Source organism: Lepisosteus platostomus, chromosome 28 (assembly GCF_059453375.1).
Source record: "Lepisosteus platostomus isolate fLepPlt1 chromosome 28, fLepPlt1.hap1, whole genome shotgun sequence".
NCBI lineage: Eukaryota > Metazoa > Chordata > Actinopteri > Semionotiformes > Lepisosteidae > Lepisosteus > Lepisosteus platostomus.
The window spans coordinates 10736474-10748982 of record NC_142638.1 but is presented as its reverse complement, the minus strand read 5'-3'; positions in this window follow the sequence as shown (position 1 = coordinate 10748982).

Genomic DNA, 12509 nt, shown 5'->3' with positions numbered 1-12509 from the left:
GGTCAGCCCCCCACCATAGGGGACGCGAACCAGGGCCTTCGGCGTCACTCAACAGGGACCCAGCCTGGTGAGCTGAAGAGAGATCACCCCTCAGCTCAGCGGCTGTGGTCCTGCTATTTCAGGGAAGGGCGGTGATGTCACCGCTCTGGTAAGCCGGCTCTTACACACTCACCGGTGGCCGTAAGCGTTACAATATACAATTATTACTTTGTCTGTTTCTTGTTTATATTTAAACTACATTTCTTGACAGATTATTGTTAGTTTTTAATTTAAGAACTGCATTTAGGCTACAGTTTACCAGATGAGGGTATGTAGCTATAAATGAGATACTTAATTGCTATTAGTCACGAAACAAAGAAGCGCAGCTGCGCGTTTGAAATGGTACTATTGCGGCTTTAATTTCCTTTGTTTAACAAGACAAGCGAACACATCGTTACAAAATGTTGTTTATTGCTAAATTGTTACAAAAGACACCAACTAATGACCAGTAAAGGTAACAGTTCTATTTTTAACAGAACTGGAAATTAAACTTTTTGTAATTATATAACCCTCTGCCTGGTTATTGGGATCTTCTGCACCCCTCTCCACTACACCGGCTTACATGAGTGTCCAGGCCAGGGGGACCTTCGCTGTCAGAGTCAGTCTCGTCTTGTGGCAGCAGAGAATGTCCTTTCTGTTGGGATATTATATCCGAAATGTTTTCTACGTTTGAGGCAGTCGATGATGTTGCAATATGTAAAGAGGAGGGATAATGTTCCGAAGAACTATATCATACTGTAACTAATCACTTTTAAGTTGAGTTCTTTTCTTTAACGTATGCTTGTATTTGCTTACAGATATTACTCTCGGTACCATCCATTTCCTCATTATCCCTGCTTTCCTCTGATAACCACAATAGTGACGATATTATTTCCACTAAATTCGGGAGCCTTCTAATGAGATCTAGCGTTACGCCAAGTATGGTACTAAGTTGCTTAAACCATATGAGGTGGTTTAAGATAGTCCACTACTTTAGTCGCATCTAGAGAGCAGCAGCTGTTACTTTGTGTTCGTTGCAATTGAGAACGGGTTTAGTATGGCGCTGTGGACTAAGTACGGTGGCAAAGGTGGTTGCAATTGGTCTTAAGGTGGAGCACAAGTTTAAACCGCAGCTGCATACAAAGCACGGGTTGAACTCCTGTTAGTACGCTATTTTCAGTTCGTTGCAATTGACCCACAGAGCGCTTTCTCCCACAGATAGAAATAAACAAAAAAATAACATTGTCCTTGAGTGTGTGTGTGATTTCTCTATGAATAACAGGAACTGATTTAGAATTGAAATATGCTTATGTTTTTGTGTGTATAAAATGGGAAACTGCTAGCCGAGCCCCAGGTGTGTGTGTGTACCTTCATACGCTAGCTAGCTGACAGATAAATAGAGGTATGGACGTGTTTTATTTATTTTATTAACTTTTAATTTAAGTGTTATAACGTTGTCATGGTATTTGGTGTAATGTATTATCAGTAGACGGCGACGGAGATCCGTCTGTCACAGTACTCCTCTGCCGTTGTTGGAGGGCTGAGTATTGTTAGCTAGCATCACGCTACTAATGTCACACCCCGAAACAAGACACTATATCATGTAAAGAAAGCTGCGCAAACATTACTTTCAACGGCACAGAGCACCGGAGAATGTGGAGGGATTTAGTGTTTGTGCCGTTTGTAGGGGGTGCAACTTCACGGAGCTCCTCTACCTGTTAAACCTGTTACATCTGATAAGTGGTGAAACACTTTAACATATACTTTTCTGCTACTCATTGCGTTGTATTCCTCTTCAGTAAAGACCTACATTAAATGATTATTTAGTGCATTTGCTGTTTTCCTTTCCTATATGTTGGCCCTTAAAATCAGCAATGCATTTTATTTTGTACTTTGCTATTGTAATACTACAGGACCTTGTACTAGCTTTTTTTGTAATGGTGCTTGAAATTTTAAATTAACTTGATTCTGTTTATATAAGTTCATTCAACATTTTGCTGGCCAAATTTGCTGGCTCATTTGTGCTAGTTTTGTTTTTTGCTAAATGCCAAAAAGTGCTTGATTGGATATATACCTGCTAAATATAGCAAAAAAAAAAGGAATCTTGGTTCAGTATTTTGAGGTTGCACTGCTGAAATGTTTTTTTTTCAAAACTAACCTCCAGAAATTTCAGATTAAGTGCCACACATAACATGCACCTCATGGTCAAATAGAAAATATATCCTTTTTTAACAGACATTAAGAGTGCCATTTTTGTCTGGAAGCTCATTCATTGGGTAGAAATCCAGAGGAAAGTGAAAAAAACTAACCTGCTAAACTCTAAACCTAACCCTCAACCCAAACACCTGTGACGTCCAATACCTAAACACTGGAAAATTAGTTTAAGCAGGCCAAGTAAAAACAATGGATTCTCCGGGCAAAATAAACATATCCCTTAAGGCTTCAGCGGAGCAGTGGTTCTGTGGCTAAGGATCTTTGCCTGTGGCTGGCAGGTTGATTGTTCGTATCCTGCAGCCAGCAGAGGAATCCTACTCTGCCGGGCCCCCGAGCAAGGCCCTTAACCCCAATTGCTCCAGGGCACTCTTCTCTTGTGTGTCTGTCTGTGTGTCTCATGGAGACCAAGCTGGGGTATGTGAAAAGATACATTCCTAAAACTAGAAATTGTATGTAGCCAATAAAGTGATCTGATCTTCTCAGCCTTTTGGGTAAGATCAAGTGTGTGTGAAGAGTGCTTGAGCTGGTATCGCTCTAGGTTTAGCCCAGGGGGTTAAGGCCAAGCAGCAGCTGATCTGGGTGGGAACTAGTGCTTTCCTTTCCTCTCTCCTCTCTTTCTGCCACCTTGGCCTCTAGGCTGGGAGTAGGTGTTCATGGGCTGCCTGCGGCACTTGCTTTCTCCTCGAGACTCGGAAGTGCTATCCACTCCCTCCTCTCTCTGCCTCTCCTGCTTCTTGGATGGGACTGTGTGTGTGGCTTGCCCACAGCACTCACATCCCTCCTCGACACCAGCAAAGGCTTCCTCCTGCGCCTGCACCTAGTTGGGTTTATCCCACAAGGACAAAGGCCAGGGCTCCCTTCCTGCTCTTTCAGCAACTAACACCTCTACCATCCCCCCACTTGGTTTGTCTTTGTTACCTCTCTTTGTTTCAGGTGCAGAGATGGTGGACAAAAGGAACCTTATCATGTTCCACTGGAGTAAGGCAGGAGAAAAAAAGGACAAATCACCGTCTTTTTTTTCATGACCTGCGTGGACTACTGCAGCTTGCAGCCGGGTTCATTTTTTGCATCCAGGAGAACTGGGGAGAAAAGCACACAGAGGTCTACATGGCCTAAGACACCTGCTACCACAAGGCAACGACGAAATGCAGAGAAATGAGTAACAAACCTGTTTTTTTTTATTTCAGGTCTGAACCGATAAGGAAGACGAACCAGAGGACCATCACGGTGCACATGTACAACCCATACATACCAGCGGGCTGGTAACTGCCTTCTTGGGGAGGTACGCGAACGTGGTGGCACAGCCCCGGGACATGAGGGATGAATTCGGCATCTGGATTGACAAGCACCAGTACCGAGTCCTCCTGAGAGGGGATCCAGATGCTGTCAAAGAATTCCAGCACCCACCGGCTCGTTTCACCATCGGAGCAAACAGGGGGTACCTCTACTACCCCAGAATGCCGGATTTCTGCAAGAAATCCGGGAACTCCTGCCATAAGGAGTAGAGCTGTGACATCGTAAGGTGTCACAACCGCGAAAAGGACGGACACATGGCTAACGACTGCAAGGCGGCCAAGAGGTGCGACAGATGTGGTGCTGAGGGACATCTGCTCCGTCAGTGTAAGGTAGATGTGTCCAAACTACGGCCCTTAGGCCAATCGCGAGTTAATTTAGAACTATAGTTAAATTTGGCCCGAGATTAAGTAAAAATGCAGTTCCTATTTTGAACACTAGGTGCCGCCATCACATAAAATTACATCTCGAAACTTAATAGCTCCTGTACCACTTCTCCTCCTCTTTATCCTCTTCAAAACTTTAATTCTGTACATTAACGTTAGCAAACTTTTCAAAATGGCAGAACTAAGGAAATTAAAAATTGACAGTGAATGCAGGAGATTCAAGCCAGGCTGGCAAAATGAATACTTTTTCACAGAGTTCAGAGGCAAGTATGTCTGTTTAATTTGCCAAGAATCAGTTGCTGTAATAAAGGAATATAATGTAAAGAGACATTATGAAACAAAACATCATGAGTCTTTGCTCCCACTGCCAGAGTTCTACAGGAGCTTAGAAAAATCCAGATTTCCACAGATGAGGCGCCATGCCAAAAGAAGGCAGAGTTTGTTCGGCATACATATGCGAGCAAACATTTCTCTTATGATGCTAAACGAGCCGAGTGAGCTCCAAGATAACAGACAGTCGGATGTGCTCTGAATCTTCACAACAACACTAATACTTGACTTGACAGTGATTCTTCAGTCCAAGGCACAGCATCACTGTTCCCATTAGTAGAGTCACTACTAGGTCATCACTAGAGAGTAAAATTTGTGAAATCTTACAGTAGGGCCAGGCGATATGACCTCAAATCGATATCATGATCATTTCACACATTTACCTCGATAACGGTAAATTAACTTTACTTTTTTTGAAACCCTTGAAATTATATGATTACATGATATGCTGAAATATCGTGTTTTAAATATGCAAAACTATTAAAGCGTTGTAAATGTCAGGCACCACAATTTGAGAAAAATATTTTCTTTCTCGAGGGCAGCACGTATCTCTTGTCAAGGGTTTGAACGAGTCTTTTGAAACTACTATGTTCCACTGTAGCAATGGGGACCATGACCTTCGCTATGTAATATGTAATGGCATTAGTTATTTCGTTCCATCTGTGTGAATCTTTTGCATATTGAGTGGCATTAGTAAATGCTTGTGTTAGAGACACCTTGTCAATCTCTCTCTTTTTTTGGCCATGCAGTCTTCGTATTCCACGACATGGTTGTGTTTCAAGTGATTAAACAAGTTGCTAGTGTTATGTTTGGGCACAGAAACAGTTTTTCTGACAGTCAGTTTACATCTGACTTCTCTTTGTTCAGCATCCTGTTTGCTGAAGCCAAAATATGACCAAACGATCGACACTGCATCTTTTTTTAGGTACCAGCTCCATCAGAAGGCCACAAGAAGAAACCTGTCATAGAGAATCGTTTCCAGGTACTCCTGGAAATGGAATCACCTTCTTCTGAGGCCCAGGAACAGCCAGAGGAGGCAGGTACTCCTGGAAACAGAAACGCCGTCCCCCGAAGCTCAGGAAGAGCCCGAAGGGGGCAGGTGAAGTGAAGAGAAGAGCCTTCCCAAGACGGTGGCAGAAAGCATCCTGACGAGGATGACTGCGGGGGCAAACTTTGGGGTATAGATAATAATAATTGCTTATGCTTGTATGCGCCTTTCTGGACACTCCACTCAAAGTGCTTTACAGGTAATGGGGATCCCCTCCACCACCACCAGTGCGCATCCCCACCTGGATGATGCGACGGCAGCCATAGTGCACCAGAACGCTCCCCACACACCAGCTATTAGTGGGGAGGAGAGCAGAGTAATGAAGCCAATTCATAGATGGGCATTATTAGGAGGGCATGATTGGTAAGGGCAAATGGGAAATTTGGCCAGGACGCCGGGGTTATACCCCTACTCTTTTCGAGAAATGCCCTGGGATTTTTAATGACCACAGAGAGTCAGGACCTTGGTTTTACGTCTCATCCGAAGGACGGCGCCTTTTTACAGTATAGTGTCCTCGTCACTATACTGGGGCATTAGGACCCACATAGACCACAGGGTGAGTGCCCCCTGCTGGCCCCACTAACACCTCTTCCAGCAGCAACCTTAGTTTTTCCCAGGAGGTCTCCTATCCAGGCTTAGCTTCAGTGGGTTGCCAGTTGTGAGTTGCAGGGTGATATGGCTGCTGGCATATGATGCAGGCAGAGATGATAAGAGGGCTGGACCTGAGTAGTGTCTTCACCTTTCAGTCCCTGGAAAAGACTCGGAGGGAGCCGGGTGTACTCCCTCCAGGCTCCAAGTAATAGGAGTTACATTTAGGCATGACAGTGCCATAGATGTACAATTCCTATCACGGTAAGTATAAAAAGAGGAAGTTTAAACTTTCACTCAATCCACCATGACAGTGAAGTTTACCTTTCTTACCACTAATGTCAGGGGGCTGAGGGACCCAGTGAAAAGACAGGCAGTCTTTCACTACTAAGCCTCCATATCCTTCTCAGTATGTTTCTTACTGGAAGTCCACTTGAGAGATGAAAGTGACAAACAGATGTTCTCCAGGCAATGGACCAAAGGGGTATCATGCTGCAGCATAGGAGGGGTCCACTCTTCTGGGGTGTAAATCTCAGCGGAGACCAAGAGATGAAGCTGAGTGCCTCCTTCTCCATGGGGCAAGGCCGGATCCTGGCCGCAGATATCGACTGGAGAGAGCAGAAGCTGGGAGCGATCAACATCTACACTCCAACAGAACCGTTGGTCCGGAAGGAAGTGTTCACTGACCTGGTCAGCTACTGCACCACAAACAGACAGGTGGTACTCGGCGGGGACTTCAACATCGACCAGGAGAAGGGGAGCAACGCCAGTTCAGCGGAGCTGGAGTCGCTGCTCAAGCAATTCTCCCTGGTGGATGGCTTCAGACAGGGTTGCCCAAGTAACATGGGAATGACTTGGCAAAACTCCCAGGGAGTGTGCAGCCGTCTAGACTACATCTTCGTGCACACAAGCTGCTCCCTGGAGTCAGCAGCGGTGTCCCTGGTGTCCCGACCACGACTGTGTGATGGTGGTGGCTAACAGCAACCTGCCAGCATTCAGCCGTGGGTACTGGAAGCTGAACTGGGAGATACTGGAGGAAGACGGCTTCAGGGCACTGTTCCGGGAACTCTACGAGAGCTGGGCCGATATGAAGTGCGGCTACAGCTCTGTAGTGGAATGGTGGGAAGCCATGAAGAAGAGGATCAGAACCCTTACACAGACCTACTGCAGACGGAAGGTGGCCAGGGAGAGGAAGGAAGCTGCACAGCTCCAGAGACAACAGGAGAAGGAGTATAGCTCAGTGAACAGGGGAGGAGCCTTCAATTCAGCCCAGGCATGGGACCTGAAGGAGAGGCTCTGCAACCTGTACACCGAGAAAGCCAAGGCTTTCCTGTTCAAGGGACAAAGGGAGCATTATGAAAATAATGAAACCTGTTCCTCTTATTTCTTTAATCAGGTCCATGGAGTCCAGAAGAAGAGGGTCATCCACAGCTTCAGACAGGGAGATGGTGAGGAAGTGCTGGAGGAGGGCAACAAAGTAGAAGTGGCGACCGCTTTCTACAGAGAGCTCTTTTCAGATAGAGGTGGAAGCAGGCGATGCTTTTCTGAAGGTGCTGAAGGCAAGAGTATCGGAGGTGAGGGAGGACTTGGAGGGTCTGATTACAGCGGAGGAGCTGAGGGCGGCACTTTGGTCCATGGAGAATGGCAGGATGCCAGGGCCGGACAGACTCCCTAAAGAATTCTACACCTGATTCTGGGACACCCTGGCCGCAGATCTGGTGGAGGTGGAGCAGGAGGTCATCCGCCAGGGGAAACTTGGAAATACCCTGAGGGAAGGCTTCGGAAGGCTTCGGGAGGCTGGAACGCTTCGGTTTCGGAGAGACAGATTCATTAGCTGGATAAAAATACTGTACTCTGACGTGGGGAGCAGGGTCAATGTAAATGGAAACCTGGGGGATTTTATTCTCCAGGAGTCCAGAGTTAGATAATGGTAGGCCCTGCGGGTCATGGAGCAATACTCCAGGGCATCTGGGTCAAAGCTTAACTGCCCAAAGAGCAAACTGAAGTTCTTCGGACCCTGGAAGGACAGGACGACGACACCAGAAGTTCTAGAGTTCTGCATGGGGCCCCTCAAGATTTTGGGGGTTTCGTTCCATAGCCAGGACAGCGAGACCCTCAACTGGACTGAGAGGCCAGCATGAACGCAAAGCTGGGTCTGTGAGAAACATGGTCGCTGTCCCTAAAGGGGAAAATGATGGTGTTGAAAGCAAACATCCTGCCGGCTTTGGTTTACCTGGCGGTAGTGTTCCTGCTGCCAGCCAGACTGAAACAAGCGCTGCAAAGGATTATCTTCAAGTTCTTCTGAAGCGGCAGGTACGAGTACATCATGAGGAAACTGATGTGCCAGCCAGTCGAGGAAGGCGGGAGACGTGCTGCATTTCCCCCCTCAAACTCGATTGCATCTTCTTCTGCAACCTCTGTCAGGCGCTGCGGGAGCCCATCAGCCACAAGTACCAGTACTTTGTCAGGCTGTGGATCTCCACCCCGATGAGGCACCTGGTCCAGCGGACAAACATTGGGCCCAAAGCAGAGAGGCGACTGGAGTTCTACACCCACGCTGTCAAGTGGAGCAGGAGGTACAAGGCCACAAAACAGCCAGAGCTCTGCACCAACCACAGAGCTTGGCGGAGGTTGAAGGAGGTGAGGGGACAACTGGTCACCAATGAAAGGCTGTGGGTTCCCAGACAAGACTGGGAAAGGACGCAGCCAAAGGAATTGGACAATAACCTAAAAGACCTCAATTGGATGGCCGTGCACGAAAGGCTCGCAATCAGAGAGGTTCTTTACAGACAATTGCTCACCAGGAATCCGCATCGCCCTTGGGACACGTGTTTCATTGAGGAGACTCTGGAGCTGCCCCTTCGCCAAAGCGGTGTGGGGCAGAGGGGACAAAATTATGCAACTCCTGGGAGCGTGAGCAGTGCTCGGTTACCAGAGCCTCCTGCTGGGACTGACACCCACCGGATTGGACAAGAGGACACTGTTCCTGCTGTGGCTGCTGTTGTCCCTAACAAAACAAGGACTGTGGAAAGTCGAGGATCTGGCACAACACAGAGCTGGGGAACGAGGGAGCTGGAGGAGAGGATACTTGCAGACTTTAGGAGGATGAAGCGCGACTTCACCAAATGGGGTTTCCCCACGGTGAGGGAGCACTGGAAAGGACGTTGGGCCCTGTACAGTGACTAATGGACAAAAGCAACTGGTAGGGCTTGGAGGGACTCTTTAATTGTGCACATCTGGCCCAGTCATCCACTTGCAATGATTGGACAATCACCTCGCTTGGAAAGTTTTTTTGTTGCAATGATAGTTTGAAAATGTGTTCGAATGTTTATTAATTGTGAGAATGTTTCCTGGAGTGAGATGTTGTTTTGGAAATAAAGTTTATTTTGATTTTAAAAATCCCTTAGTGCAACATGGTAAATTAATGTAAGTGAATGTCCAAAATGCTTAGTTGTGAGAGCATCTTTCTCTTCTCTGGAAGATCATTAGATAGAAATTAAGAGATTTGAAACCCTCACCTTTCACAATACTTTAAGTTACATAACAAAAGTTTAAATTATTTTGTTCAATATTTGTTTATTTTAAAAATATATGGCAGCATTTTTATTCACCCTGAATTGATATATTCAGTATATTGATATATACCTTGTATATCTTGTTACATCTAGTTTAACAAAATATGCTTCTGTAAAAAATATTGCCAATAAACCAATGAGAGATTGAAAACATTAGCTTTGGTCTCATTATAGAATATTGGAATCTTATGGCATATTCATAAAAAGTTGTCACCATTGTGTTTGTTTACTTGTAATATCCTTATACTTGCAGTATATAGCGGTTTTCTAGTGGGGATCCCCTCCACTACCACTAGCGTGCAGCCTCACCTCCCACCTGAATGATGCGCCAGTACTCTCCCCACACACCAGCTCTCAGTGGGGAGCAGAGCAAAGTGATTAAGCCAATTTAGAGATGGGGATTATTAGGAGGCCATGACTGGTAAAGGCCAGTGGGAAATTTTGCCAGGACACTGTGGTAACACCCCTTCTCTTTTTAAAGAAATACCCTGGGATTTTTAATAACCACAGAGAGTTCGGACCTCAGTTTTGCTTCTCATCCAAAGTGAGGCTCCTTTTTACAGTATAGTGTCCCCCGTCACTATACTGGGGCATTAGGACCCACACAAGCAGCAGGGTGAGCGCCCCGTACTTATCCCTCTAATACCTCTTCCAGCACCCACCTTAGTTTTTCCCAGGAGTCCCATCCAGGTACTGACCAGGCTCACACCTGCTGAGCTCCAGTGGTTTGTGACAGAAGCATAAGACCTAGATGACAGAGTGACTAGACCTGTGAGGCCCATAACAACAACAAAAGCCGAATATGAGGCTGTCTTCTAAAAATTGACGTTAACATGCAAATCTATATTTTCCTGGAGTCCAGGCTAAACTTGTAGTCACTACCCTGCAATTACCGAACATGAATGCGATGTTACGAAATTGTTTTCTTGTGCAATGTTTGCGGATGTCATTTTTTAATCTCACCACAAGATGGAGACAAAGCCCATTAAATATCACTTGCGTTTCCAACGTAATAATCCAGTTTATCCAAAAGGATATTAAATAGCTATACAGAAAAGAAATTACACATTTCTATAAATGCAGCAAACACATGGGTGACGCACAATAGCCGTGTAGCCCTACTACACAAGTTCAGATAATGAAGTAAAAAATTCCTTTTAAAATAAGGTAGGTATGTCTATTTTAAAAGTCCACAGTGGAATTTAGCCATGGCCACAACCCTAACTCCCTATTCTTCTAAATTATACCATGTGATATTAAAATATTGATTTAAATACCTCAGCTTAATGTTTTATCTGAAAGACAAAGCACTGTAGCACAGTCCCTGATTACCATCTTGATGCATTTGTAGTTTATATAATTTCTTTGTGATTATTTTTTATTAAAAGTAATTTGAAATAAGATTTTAGTAAGGGTGGGGTTGTGTAAACTCCATATATGCATGACAAGACAAGGATAATGTTTCTGTCACATACAAAAACCAATCTAAGTCACCACTGTGCTCCAAACCTGGCTCAAATGCTTTCTTGAAAAGCTGTCACAATATATAAGATCATTTTATAAGCCATATACAATTTCTTGCATAAGGAATTTGTCTTTTGATATACCCCAGCTTGCTCTCCATGAGACACACAGGTGGGGAGAGAGAAGCTTGGGGTCAGAGCGCAGGGTCAGTCATTAATACAGCACCCCCAGAGCAGCTGGGGTTAAGGGCCCCGCTCAGGGGCGCAACGGAGTAGGATTCCTCTGCCAGCCACAGGATTCAAACCAGCAACCTTCTAGCCACAGGCATAGATCCTTAGCCACAGAGTCACTGCTCATATTGCTGAATGTCTTATATCTAATCTGTTTTAGATTTTTTTCTCATTTTTATATTAAATTCTACACTTTTTGTATTATAAAAATCTATCAATGTGTCAAGGCCTAACGGGGCGGTGGGTGACTCTGTGGGTCAGGATCTGTGCCTGTGGCTGGAAGGTTGCCGGTTCGTATCCCGCGGCCGGCAGAGGAATCCTACTCCATTGGGCCCCTGAGTGGGGCCCTTAACCCCAACTGCTCCAGGGGCGCCGTATAATTGGCTGACCATGTGCTCTGACCCCCAGCTTCTCTCTTTATCTGTGTGTCTCCTGGAGAGCAAGCTGGGGTATGCGAAAAGACAAATTCCTAATAAAAGAAATTGTATATGGTCAATAAAGTGATCTTCTCTGATCTTTTATTTTTAATCACAGCCAAAGAAACAATATCCATTTTTTTCTGTGCCACAGATTACAACATGTCTGCTGCTTAAACAAACAGGTAAATGAATGCCCATCCATCAGAGTGAATTGAAAATCATTTTCTTCATTCACAAAAAAAAAATGGTGTTGTTCTGAAATTAATTCCAGAGCAGACTGATGATTCATTCCTGGATTTAAACATCCTAGACAGACCCACAAACTGTCTTTTTTAATCTTAAAGAGAGATTGCCACAAAGGGTAAGATTTCTTGAATTCTTATTTTTACTGGAAAGCTAGAAAAACAAATTAAAGTTAATAATACCCAGAAATATTTTCAGGCACAAATATCTCAACAAATATTGTTTATTTTTGCATATTTTTCAAACTTACTGTATCTTTAAAATGCAAGATGATGCACTTCAGTAAGCATCAGATAGTTTACCATTTCCTCTATTGCTACTAGGCACAGTAATATATTGATGCAGTTTCAATTTTGACTTTTTTATTTTCCTTTTTTGTTGTTTTATTTATTAATCAGACTCTTTTTGTTAAATAGAACAGAGAGTCAGCAGCACCTATGCTAAAAATAATATATGCTAAAAATCTATTTCGACTCCCTGGAAAAGGATCAGGAACCATGTCTTCAAAGTGCCAAGTTCTAGTGGTTGCAGACATAATAATATAAGAAATGTTACAAGTGAGGCCTTTTGAGCCCTCTATCTACTTGCATTGCTGATAGCAAATCTAAGGATCTAATCCAGCCATTTCTACAAAATAGCAAGGGCAATTTGTCCAGACTCCCATAATCCTTTGCATTGGGAGGTGCTCCTGCTCTCACTTT